Raw genomic sequence first — 9,415 nt, forward strand, 5'->3', positions numbered from 1 at the left:
AAATGTTGGAGATGAAACCCTTATCAGTGATAACATTGGCAAATATGTTCTCCCATGCAGTGGGCTTTCTTGTTGTTTTGTTGATGGTTTCTTTTGCTGTGCAGAGGCTTTTTATTTTGATGTAGTCCCATTTGTTTATTTTCTCCTTAGTTTCCATTTGCCCTTGGAGCTATATCGGTAAGATATTGCTACAACATATGTCTGCTATTTTGCTGCCTATGGATTCTTCTAAGATTTTTATGGTTTCCCGTCTTATGTTTAAGTCCTTTATCCATTTTGAGTTTATTTTTTTGTGTATGGTGAAAGTTGTTGGTCTAGTTTCATTTTTTTGCATGTATCTGTCCAATTTTCCCAACACCATTTATTGAAGAAACGGTCTTGACTCCATTGTATGTTCTTGCCTCCTTTGTCAAATATTAATAGAGCATAATGGCTTGAGTCGATTTCTGGGTTCTCTGTTCTGTTCCATTGATCTATATGTCTGTTCTTGTGCCAGTACCAAGCAGTTTTGAGAACAGTGGCTTTGTAATATAGCTTGACATCTGGTATTGCGATCCCTCCAACTTTGTTTTTCTTTCTCAAGATTGCTGCAGCTATTTGGGGTCTTTTTTATGCCAGATGAATTTTTGGAGAGTTTGTTCTAGGACTTTGAAATATGTTGTTGGTATTTTAATGGGGATTGCATTGAATCTATAGATTGCTTTGTGTAGAATGGACATTTTAATGATGTTGACTCTACCAATCCATGAACACGGTATGTTCTTCCATTTGTTTATGTCTTCCTCTATCTCTTTTTTCAACGTCCTGTAGTTTTCTGAGTACAGGTGCTTTACCTCCTTGGTTAAGTTTATTCCTAGGTATCTTAATTTTTTTGTTGCAATGGTAAGTGGGATTGTTGTTTTTAGTTTCTTTTTCCTTTTCTTTTTCTTTTTTTAAAAAATATATATTTTATTGACTTTTTACAGAGAGGAAGGGAGATAGTTAGAAACATCGATGAGAGAGAAACATCGATCAGCTGCCTCCTGCACACCCCCTACTGGGGATGTGCCCACAACCCAGGTACATGCCCTTGACCGGAATCAAACCTGGGACCCTTCAGTCCACAGGCCGACGCTCTATCCACTGAGCCAAACCGGTTTCGGCTCTTTTTCCTTTTCGTTCTCTCTCACTCCCTCCATCTCTTTAATTCTCTTACTCCCTCCATTCTTCTGAACTTCTTTCCTTTTTATTCTCTCTATCCATCCATCTACCTATCTTAAACACTACAAGTTCATCCTGAAACCTCCTGTTCCATTCTGACACCATGAGTTTATTATTTCTAACTCCCTTCCCCAACAGCGGGAAACCTGGCTCCCCTGACTTGCTCATTTGCACAATGCTATATAGTACAGAAAAAGCTTCACTATTGTAAATATATACCACTGAGAGAAACAAACATCCCAATCAGAGTTCAATATTTATTTACAGTTCTTTTGGTTTTAGACCGAGAGTAAACAGAGTATTGTATCCTGTGTATAGAGTACTATCAGAGTGTGTTTATTTTTTTACTTTTTTCTCCCGTGTGACTATGTTATTTGTTTGAAATACAATTAGGTACATTTATTTCTGTTTAATTTATCCTGTTTTAATTTCCTTTTTAATCCTTTCAAATCACCCTTATTATCCATATTAGGCAGAACATATCTTAATAAAAGTTTACCCCCAGAAGACCTGCAGAAGTCTTTTTTGATACAGAAATGAAGTTCCAGATCCAAGGATCCCCTTGGCTTCAAATGGAGTCCCCCTGTTCTAGTCAAGGACCCAAACCTGCTTGCTCACCATGCAACCCTAGAAGAAATCAGCTGTAGGACTGATCTCATCCCTAAGAGTGTCCTTGTGGCAAGAAAGACCTTCCTGTGGATTATTTCTGATTACAAAAAGCAGGGCCCTAATGTCTCCTCTCCATACTTCTATGTTGATCTTCATCAAAGTATAGAGAGCAAGGCCTGCAAAAAATAATAGGGGAAATGCACAAAACACAATGACTTACAATAGCTCTGCCAAATCTCTCTCCATCGTAAGGATTATAGAGAATGAAAAATAAGGATACTGCATTGGATTCTAGATTAAAAAAGATATTGCTTTGAAGGACAGTATTGGGATAACTGATTAAATGTGAATAAAGATAATATTAGATATATTTGATATTATATAACAACATTGTATCAATATTCAATTTCCTGAATTTAATATTTGCTCTCTGGGTATATAAGAGATGATTCTTGTTCTTCAGAGGCACATGCTGAAAAAAAACCAAGGAGTGAAAGGTCATTATCACTGCAACTTACTCTCAAATGGTTCACATAAAACACACAAAAATAAAACAGCAAAGTGTTAGTAGTTGGTGAAGAGTACATGGGAGTTCATTGACACTATTCTTGTGAATTTTCTGCAGTTTTGATTTTTTTCAAAATAAAAGTAAAAACATGACAGATGATGTATCATAGAATTGTATACTTGAAACCTATATAATTTTATTAACTAATGTCACCAAATAAATTTAATTAAAATGTATTTACAAAAAAAGAAAATGTAAAAATATTAACAATTAATAAGATAGATCCATTTTACATATGATAGATTGGCACATTACATATTTATAACAAATCCTCTATACTTTTAAAAAAGACACAATAAAACAATCACAGACAAAAATGTACATTTTAAGGCACAAAGAGAACCCCCATAATTCCAGAAAGTAGAAAGTTAACACTTTAATTATTAAGTAAGAAAGAATAAAATTAAATAAACGAGTATTCTATTCAAGGAGTTAAAAAAACAGACCAACATACTTACACCTGGCAGGGGAGATACCACGAAGGTGCTTTCCCAGGTGGAGGCTTACCCCTTGCACTCCCAATTGCTGACCTCTGCGATTTCCCCAAACGTAGGACACTCGATAGTACGATTCGTGGTAGCCAGGGACTGCGTTCTCGCTCTCCTTTGGCGATAATAATAATAATAATAATAATAATAATAATAATAATTAATAATAAAGCAGAAGGGTGGAACTAAAAAGATAAAATCAGGAATAAGTGAATCAGAAAACAAAAAACCCAATCACATTAAAAAAATAAACCCAGGCACTGGTTCTTTGAAACAATCAATGACAGACAAATCACTAGTTTAATTAAAAAATACAAAATTATGGGTTAATACCACCTAATAGAGAGTGATACAAAATCTCTTCATGCAGTTCACCCTATTGATAAAGCAATGAAGAAAAATTATACTAGAATCTCTAGAGTTGTCAAAAGTTATTTAATGAACTTCAATGCTCTGGGCAAGCGATGCACCTTAAGGCTTTAAATTGTATAAGTCATGTGCCAAATCCAACTAATTCCACCTCTGGATTCCCAGGGGCTGAGGAAGAAGTTCCAAGGGCCCCCAGGAGAGAGTGTGTTGGCCTGAGCCAAGGAAACTGCAGGAGAGAGGGGTGGGGTGGGTGGGGGTGGGGTGGGAGCCTCCAAAGAAGTGGGAATCTTTAAGAGCTCCAGGGAAAGCCCCATTTATTATTTGCCAGAGGAAGGGAAGAAGCCACTGGCCGGCCGAGCAAGCATGGCTGGCTGCTTTGCCCCCTACCACACTCATACATGTGTATGAGGGGAAGGAAGGTGGGTTCGAAGCAGCACCAGTGGGTGGAGAGGTGGTGAGTGTCGATGGACAGAGAGCAGAGACTACCCACACTCTTCCCAGAAGGCAGGCAGAGGAGGCAGGCAAAGGTGGGGGAAAGTCTGTTGTTACCAGAATGAAGGCTTTGCTTAACGTCTTGGACGGAGCCAGCTGATTTTTGACACTGGACTGTGTTTGTGGTTTAACGTGATCACAAGACTTCTTCTCCCTAAGAATGAGCTAGAAAGTCAAGGCAAGTTTTCACCGGTGGTAGGACAGGGTTTCCCCCACTGAATAAAGTTTACAGAGCCAGTGGGAGACAGAATTAAAGGGTGTTTTGATAACAACCTTCTCTCAACTTCTCTTTCTTTTCACGTATCTTACATCTTCAGCAGCAAGAAGAGACCAGGTGATCTCTTCAACCCTGTTCTTGGAAATCTCTACCTAGATAACCAAGTTCATCAGCTACATATTCTGCTTTTTATGTAACTGCACATGACAATTTTCTAAGCATTCTGCCACTACATAACAAGGATTCCTTTCCCTTAGTTTACAATAATAATCTCCTTTGAGCTCTCACTGGCATCACCTTCAAAGTCCAGATTTCCGCTAACCAGTCTGTTTTTGGCTTTTTCTATCATTTTGCTCAAAATCCCTCCAGCTTCTGCTCTCTGCCTGGTTCCAAATCCACTCCCACATTTTAGTTACTAGTATACGTTACAGCAGCACCCACTTCCAGGTACCGAAATCTATTAGTTATCTCTTGGTGCGTAACAAGTATCACAGACTGAGCAGCCTAAATCCACACATCTGTTTCCTCCCAGCGTCTGTGGGTCTGGAATCAGGACTGGCTTAGCTGGACTCTGCTTTAGGGTCTCTCACAAGACTGCAGTCACACTGTGGCCCGCGCTGGGCTCCCATCGGCAGGCTGGCCTGGGAAAGGGTCTATTTCCGAGCTCAGGTACACAGCTGTTGGGAGGGTAGGGGTTCAGTTCCTTTCGCGTGTTGGACAAGGGCCTCAGTTCTTCCCTGGCTCCTGGCCAGAGGCTGCTCTTCACTTCTTGCCTTGTGGACCTCCCCAGTGTGGCAACTGGCTTTACCAAAAACCAGCAAGGAAGCCCGGCTGGACAGTGTGGCTTGGTGGTTGAGTGTTGACCCATGACCCTCAGAGGTCAAGGTTCGATCCCCAGTGGGGGACATGCAGGAGGCAGCCAATCGATGATTCTCTCATTATCAATGTTTCTATCTCTCTCTTCCTCTCTGAAATCAATAAAAACATATTTAAAAAAAAACAACCCAGCAAGGAAAAGCATTTGCTTGCAGGAGTCACAATCTTATGTAATCTAATCCTGGATGTAGCATTTCATGAACATTAACTTTGTAGGATACATTTTTGTAACTGACTTCTGATGAAGGTTTGAAAATATAGCTTCATTTGGGATATAATTTAAAGGAATACTATGAGTTTATTGAAATTATTGAAAGAGCTTTTCTTCCATTCCTAAAAATGTACCTTTGTGGATTGGTTTCTCTGCTCTGAATGTTACTTAGGCCAAACTAGAATCACTTTAACGATACATTTTGCCCAATGAGTACAATTGTCAATCCAATCTGGGTCATATGTATAACGGTGGAGAAGGCTCATTTGTCATATTAAAACTTGAAATCTTTTGCTTTGTTCTTATTTTGGTTATCTATCGCTATATAACAAACTGCTCCCAACACTTAGGTGCTTAAACGCAACAACCATTTTACTACATCTCATGAGTTTCTATGTTAGGAATTCAGGCCTGGCTTGCTGGGTAATTCTGCTTTACCTGCACTGGCTGGGATCACAGGGTGCGATTCAGCTGGTGGGTGCTCTGGTCTGGAGGGTCCAAGACACATTCACTCATATGCCCGATGCCTTGGAGACGAGGGATGGAACACTGCTGAGCCCTAGAGACTTGAGTTCTCTCTGGGGTCTCAGCGGCAAAGTAGCTGGACTTCCTACGTGCTGGTTCAGGGTCCAAGAGGGAGTGTTCCATGACACAGGAAGTAGGACTTTCCTGTCTCTTGAGGTTCAGGCCTGGAAACTGGTGCAGCCTGGAACGTGGTCACTTCCACCACGCTCTGGTGGTCACCGCAGTCACAGCCTTCTCAGAGTCAAGGGGAGGGACATAATCCCATTTCCCAATGGGAGAGATGTCAAAGAGTGTGTGGCCCAGATGAACTGCCCCACAATTCCAACTGCTGAACAGCAAAAAACGAGTGCAACTGCAAGTTTATCTAGTAATTGCCTCCCCCCTCAAAAGAACATGTCTAGTTTTTAGAATTCTTTTATCTTTCTCATTTTGTTTGTTTTGATTGTATTTATTAAAATATAATTTTATGTCTGATTAATTTAAACATTAAATGTGGGCTTGTATTTTTTTTCATTTTCATAATAATCTATTTTAATTGTATATGACAAAAGTGTTGGTCCGAGGCTCATTGGAACATTTAAAGAACATTGGTCATTCCTCTCAGGCAGTTTGAGAAGTGCTGTTATAGACGATTCAGTTGTCAGAGTAATGAGTGATACAACCGGGTGGACTAGCACAGGGATGGGAGCAGCAGGCACTGGTAGGAAGCTGGGCTCCGGCCTCTGCTCCCACCACCAAGCAGAGCGCCTTGGAACCCGATGTCATTCAATGTAGGGGCAGTGTTCTCTTTTCACACACACGGGGTTCACTTGGCAAACCTACAGGCGGCTTCCTCCCAGAGGGGTGCTGTTTCCAAGTCCTCCTCCCAGAGGGACAGCTGTCCTGTGCTACGTCACAAGCCGGGAAAGAGGAGGCACCATTTCCAGTTGGTACAGAGGCCCCTCGAGACTTGGGGTGGCAGTGTAAATTAGAGTCCTCCAAGGTCTTCATCATCTAAGATAATGTTATTTAGAGTTACATGAAAAGGCTTACTTTTGGATACTCAAAATCTGATAGCCCAAGTACAAAGCAGAGATGACATGAGGGCTTTTGTTGACACTAATGAATTAAATTTTAAAAAAGAACGTGTTTGTAGATTTCATTCATGGAAATTCATTTCTGGAACGAAGGACATGAAAAGTGAGAGTTCCACTGCATTCCACCCTACTGAGAAAATGTATTCATCCACTCATCAATTATTAATAGGCTACCTTCTGGGCTGGGCAGTGGGAAACAAGAATAAATAAGATACAGTGCCAGTCCCAGAGATGCTGCTATTTATTCCCCTGTTACTCAGAATATGGGGTAATTGCAGAGGGGTTCAGTTCTGATGCCACATGTTCACAGGAATATGGAAAATTAGAATAAATTCCGAGGACAGAACTGGAAGGTGAAGGACTCAGATGATCACATATGGATGATGTTTAAAGGAACTAAAAATATTTGACCTGATGAAAAGAGTGGGAACACTTGCTACTATTTTTTAATACCCCAAACTGTGCTGACCCAGCTGAAAGCCACCAGCCACATGGGGCTACTTAATTAAAGTTAACTAAAATAAAAAATTCGGTTGTTTAGTTAGAGTAGTAGCACTCCAATGGCCAACGACCGTAAGTCCCTAGTGGCTATCATATCGGACAGCACAAATGTAGAATGTTTTTATCATCACAGGAAGTTCTACGGGGCTGAATAACATTCCACTGTGTGTAGTATATACCACATTTCCCTTATCTACTCATCCATTGGTGGACATTTAGGTTGCTTGCTTGATCACTGAGACCGGAAAATGGGAGCACTTCTGTTAGAACATAGAACACTTGATGATGGCAGAGAGAGTGACACCACTCGATGTAAGTTCCTTCTTGTGGCTTGAAGCTTTATTCGGATCCCTTACTTTCACCCTCCATCTCTTGCTGGGTCTCTGTTGGCAGGTGCACCCAGATATACTCAGTAGTTGACTTGGTGATACAATAAACTAAAAAATCCACACCCTCTAACTTCCACCTGGTGAAAATCACAGGGTTGTTTAAGTAGCAGGGGCTTTTGGAGTAGATTGGTCCCTTTCTTTCCCTTTCTGCTTACTCAGAGGGTAAGGAGAGTTATAGGATTGTCAGGAGGGTGTAGGATGGTCTGGATGTTGGCAGAGGACTGGAATAACTAAGTTAGTGCTCAACTTCTCCCAGGGCTGCCGCGAGGGCCTGCCTCCCCAGGATGCATGCTTTGTTCTGGGTCCCCATGAGCCCTCTGGAGCCACAGAGCTGCCTGGCATAGGTGGGACCCAGGCCGCTCCGCTGGGGCGATTTTGCCCAGCGCCCCTGGGAACCGCAGGCTGATTTGTATGTTCTCGTTGTAACCATTTCTGAAGCCTCAATTTCTGAGATCCTCCCTGGCACACTATAATTTCAGGATTGACGATGATGCTGACAAGAGTGAAAAGAAAACATATTTAGGGAAGGGGGAATTTCTCTCAACCTTTGTTTTGACATTCAGCAGTAGGTGATGGATGCTTTAAATTACTCTTGATAAGAAGCTATCAGGAGGAGTTATTTTGTTTCACAGATACCTGGCAGGTCAACACATACTCACATTGAACACATCTTCTCGAATTAAGTGCAGGGAATGGTGAGCTGAGCGCTCAGGCTCCAGAGAGGAAGGGAATTCAAAGGAGCACGTGCTGCCACAGCACTCTGGTGAGCCAAACTCGCCTCGGACCGGGCAACTGGAGAGGTCACAGCGGGAGTCAGCCACTGGCTGGTTTAGTTGAGGGACCTGGCGCTGATTTAAAGAGGGACAAAACCTACCACCCAGGCCAGGAGCAGAGCTGGGATGACAGGCACTGGATGAACAAGTCACTTTAAGGGCCCTTCCGTTTATTTCACTAGACAGTCAATCTCCCTGAGGCCTTAGTTTCCTCATCTGTGAAATGGGATGGTAACAGCCTCACTGTTGCTGTGAGGAGAGAAGGAGGAAATGGTCATGAAACTGCTTCAAAAACTGTGGTTTATTATGCAGCTGCTTTTTGGGGGGATAAGTAATATCTGCTCTAATAATAAAGGTAGTAAATGTGTGCCTCTGCAAACCATTTTAAATTTTTTTAAAAATATATTTTTATTGATTTTTTACAGAGAAGAAGGGAGAGGGATAGAGAGTTAGAAACATTGATGAGAGAGATCAACCAGCTGCCTCCTGCACGCCCCATAGTGGGGATGTGCCCACAACCAAGGTACATGCCCTTGACCGGAATCGAACCTGGGACCCTTGAGTCCACAGGCCGACGCTCTATCATCTGAGCCAAACCGGTTCGGCCATTTTCAACTTTTAACATAGCTGTGCGATGTAGAAATATATATGTATGCTATTTGTAAACAATATCTGTTGTGCAAACAACTATTGAGCACCCACTGTGTGCTGGGCATTCTACTTGGCGCTGGACATATAACACCAGAGAGGCAAAGTCCATGTGATGCTTTGTGGTCACATCCTGACTCGCATTGCCTGATACTGTTTATAAATACTTCTGAGAATTATGGATTTTAAAAAAATACAAAGAATTCGTTTTACTGTTATACTTTATTAAAAAGAAAGTATTTATCTTATTGCTACATGAGTCTCACGTGCACTAACTCATGCACAGGGAACTGAAGATTCAAGCAGTAAAGAAAGGCAGGGCAGTCTCCGTGTGAATTGATAAGGCATTCGCAGGCATTCTCCAAGAAGCAGACAGTAAGAGTAGGACTCGAGTGCAAGGGGTTCATTTTGGAGGACAAATGGGGGGACACATGGGAATAACTGGGGGGCTGAGTGTGTTGAGGTGTGTTTGG

At 41.7% G+C, this 9,415-nt stretch overlaps 1 non-coding gene across 1 annotated transcript; it reads left to right on the forward strand.

Annotated features, from left to right (window-relative positions):
* Positions 1–2,827: 2,827 nt before the first annotated feature.
* On the forward strand, positions 2,828–2,985 carry LOC118663888. The gene has a single exon (XR_004970189.1). It is a non-coding gene; the product is annotated as a U1 spliceosomal RNA (small nuclear RNA).
* The last annotated feature ends 6,430 nt before the right edge of the window (positions 2,986–9,415 follow it).

Source organism: Myotis myotis, unplaced genomic scaffold (assembly GCF_014108235.1).
Source record: "Myotis myotis isolate mMyoMyo1 unplaced genomic scaffold, mMyoMyo1.p scaffold_m19_p_9, whole genome shotgun sequence".
NCBI lineage: Eukaryota > Metazoa > Chordata > Mammalia > Chiroptera > Vespertilionidae > Myotis > Myotis myotis.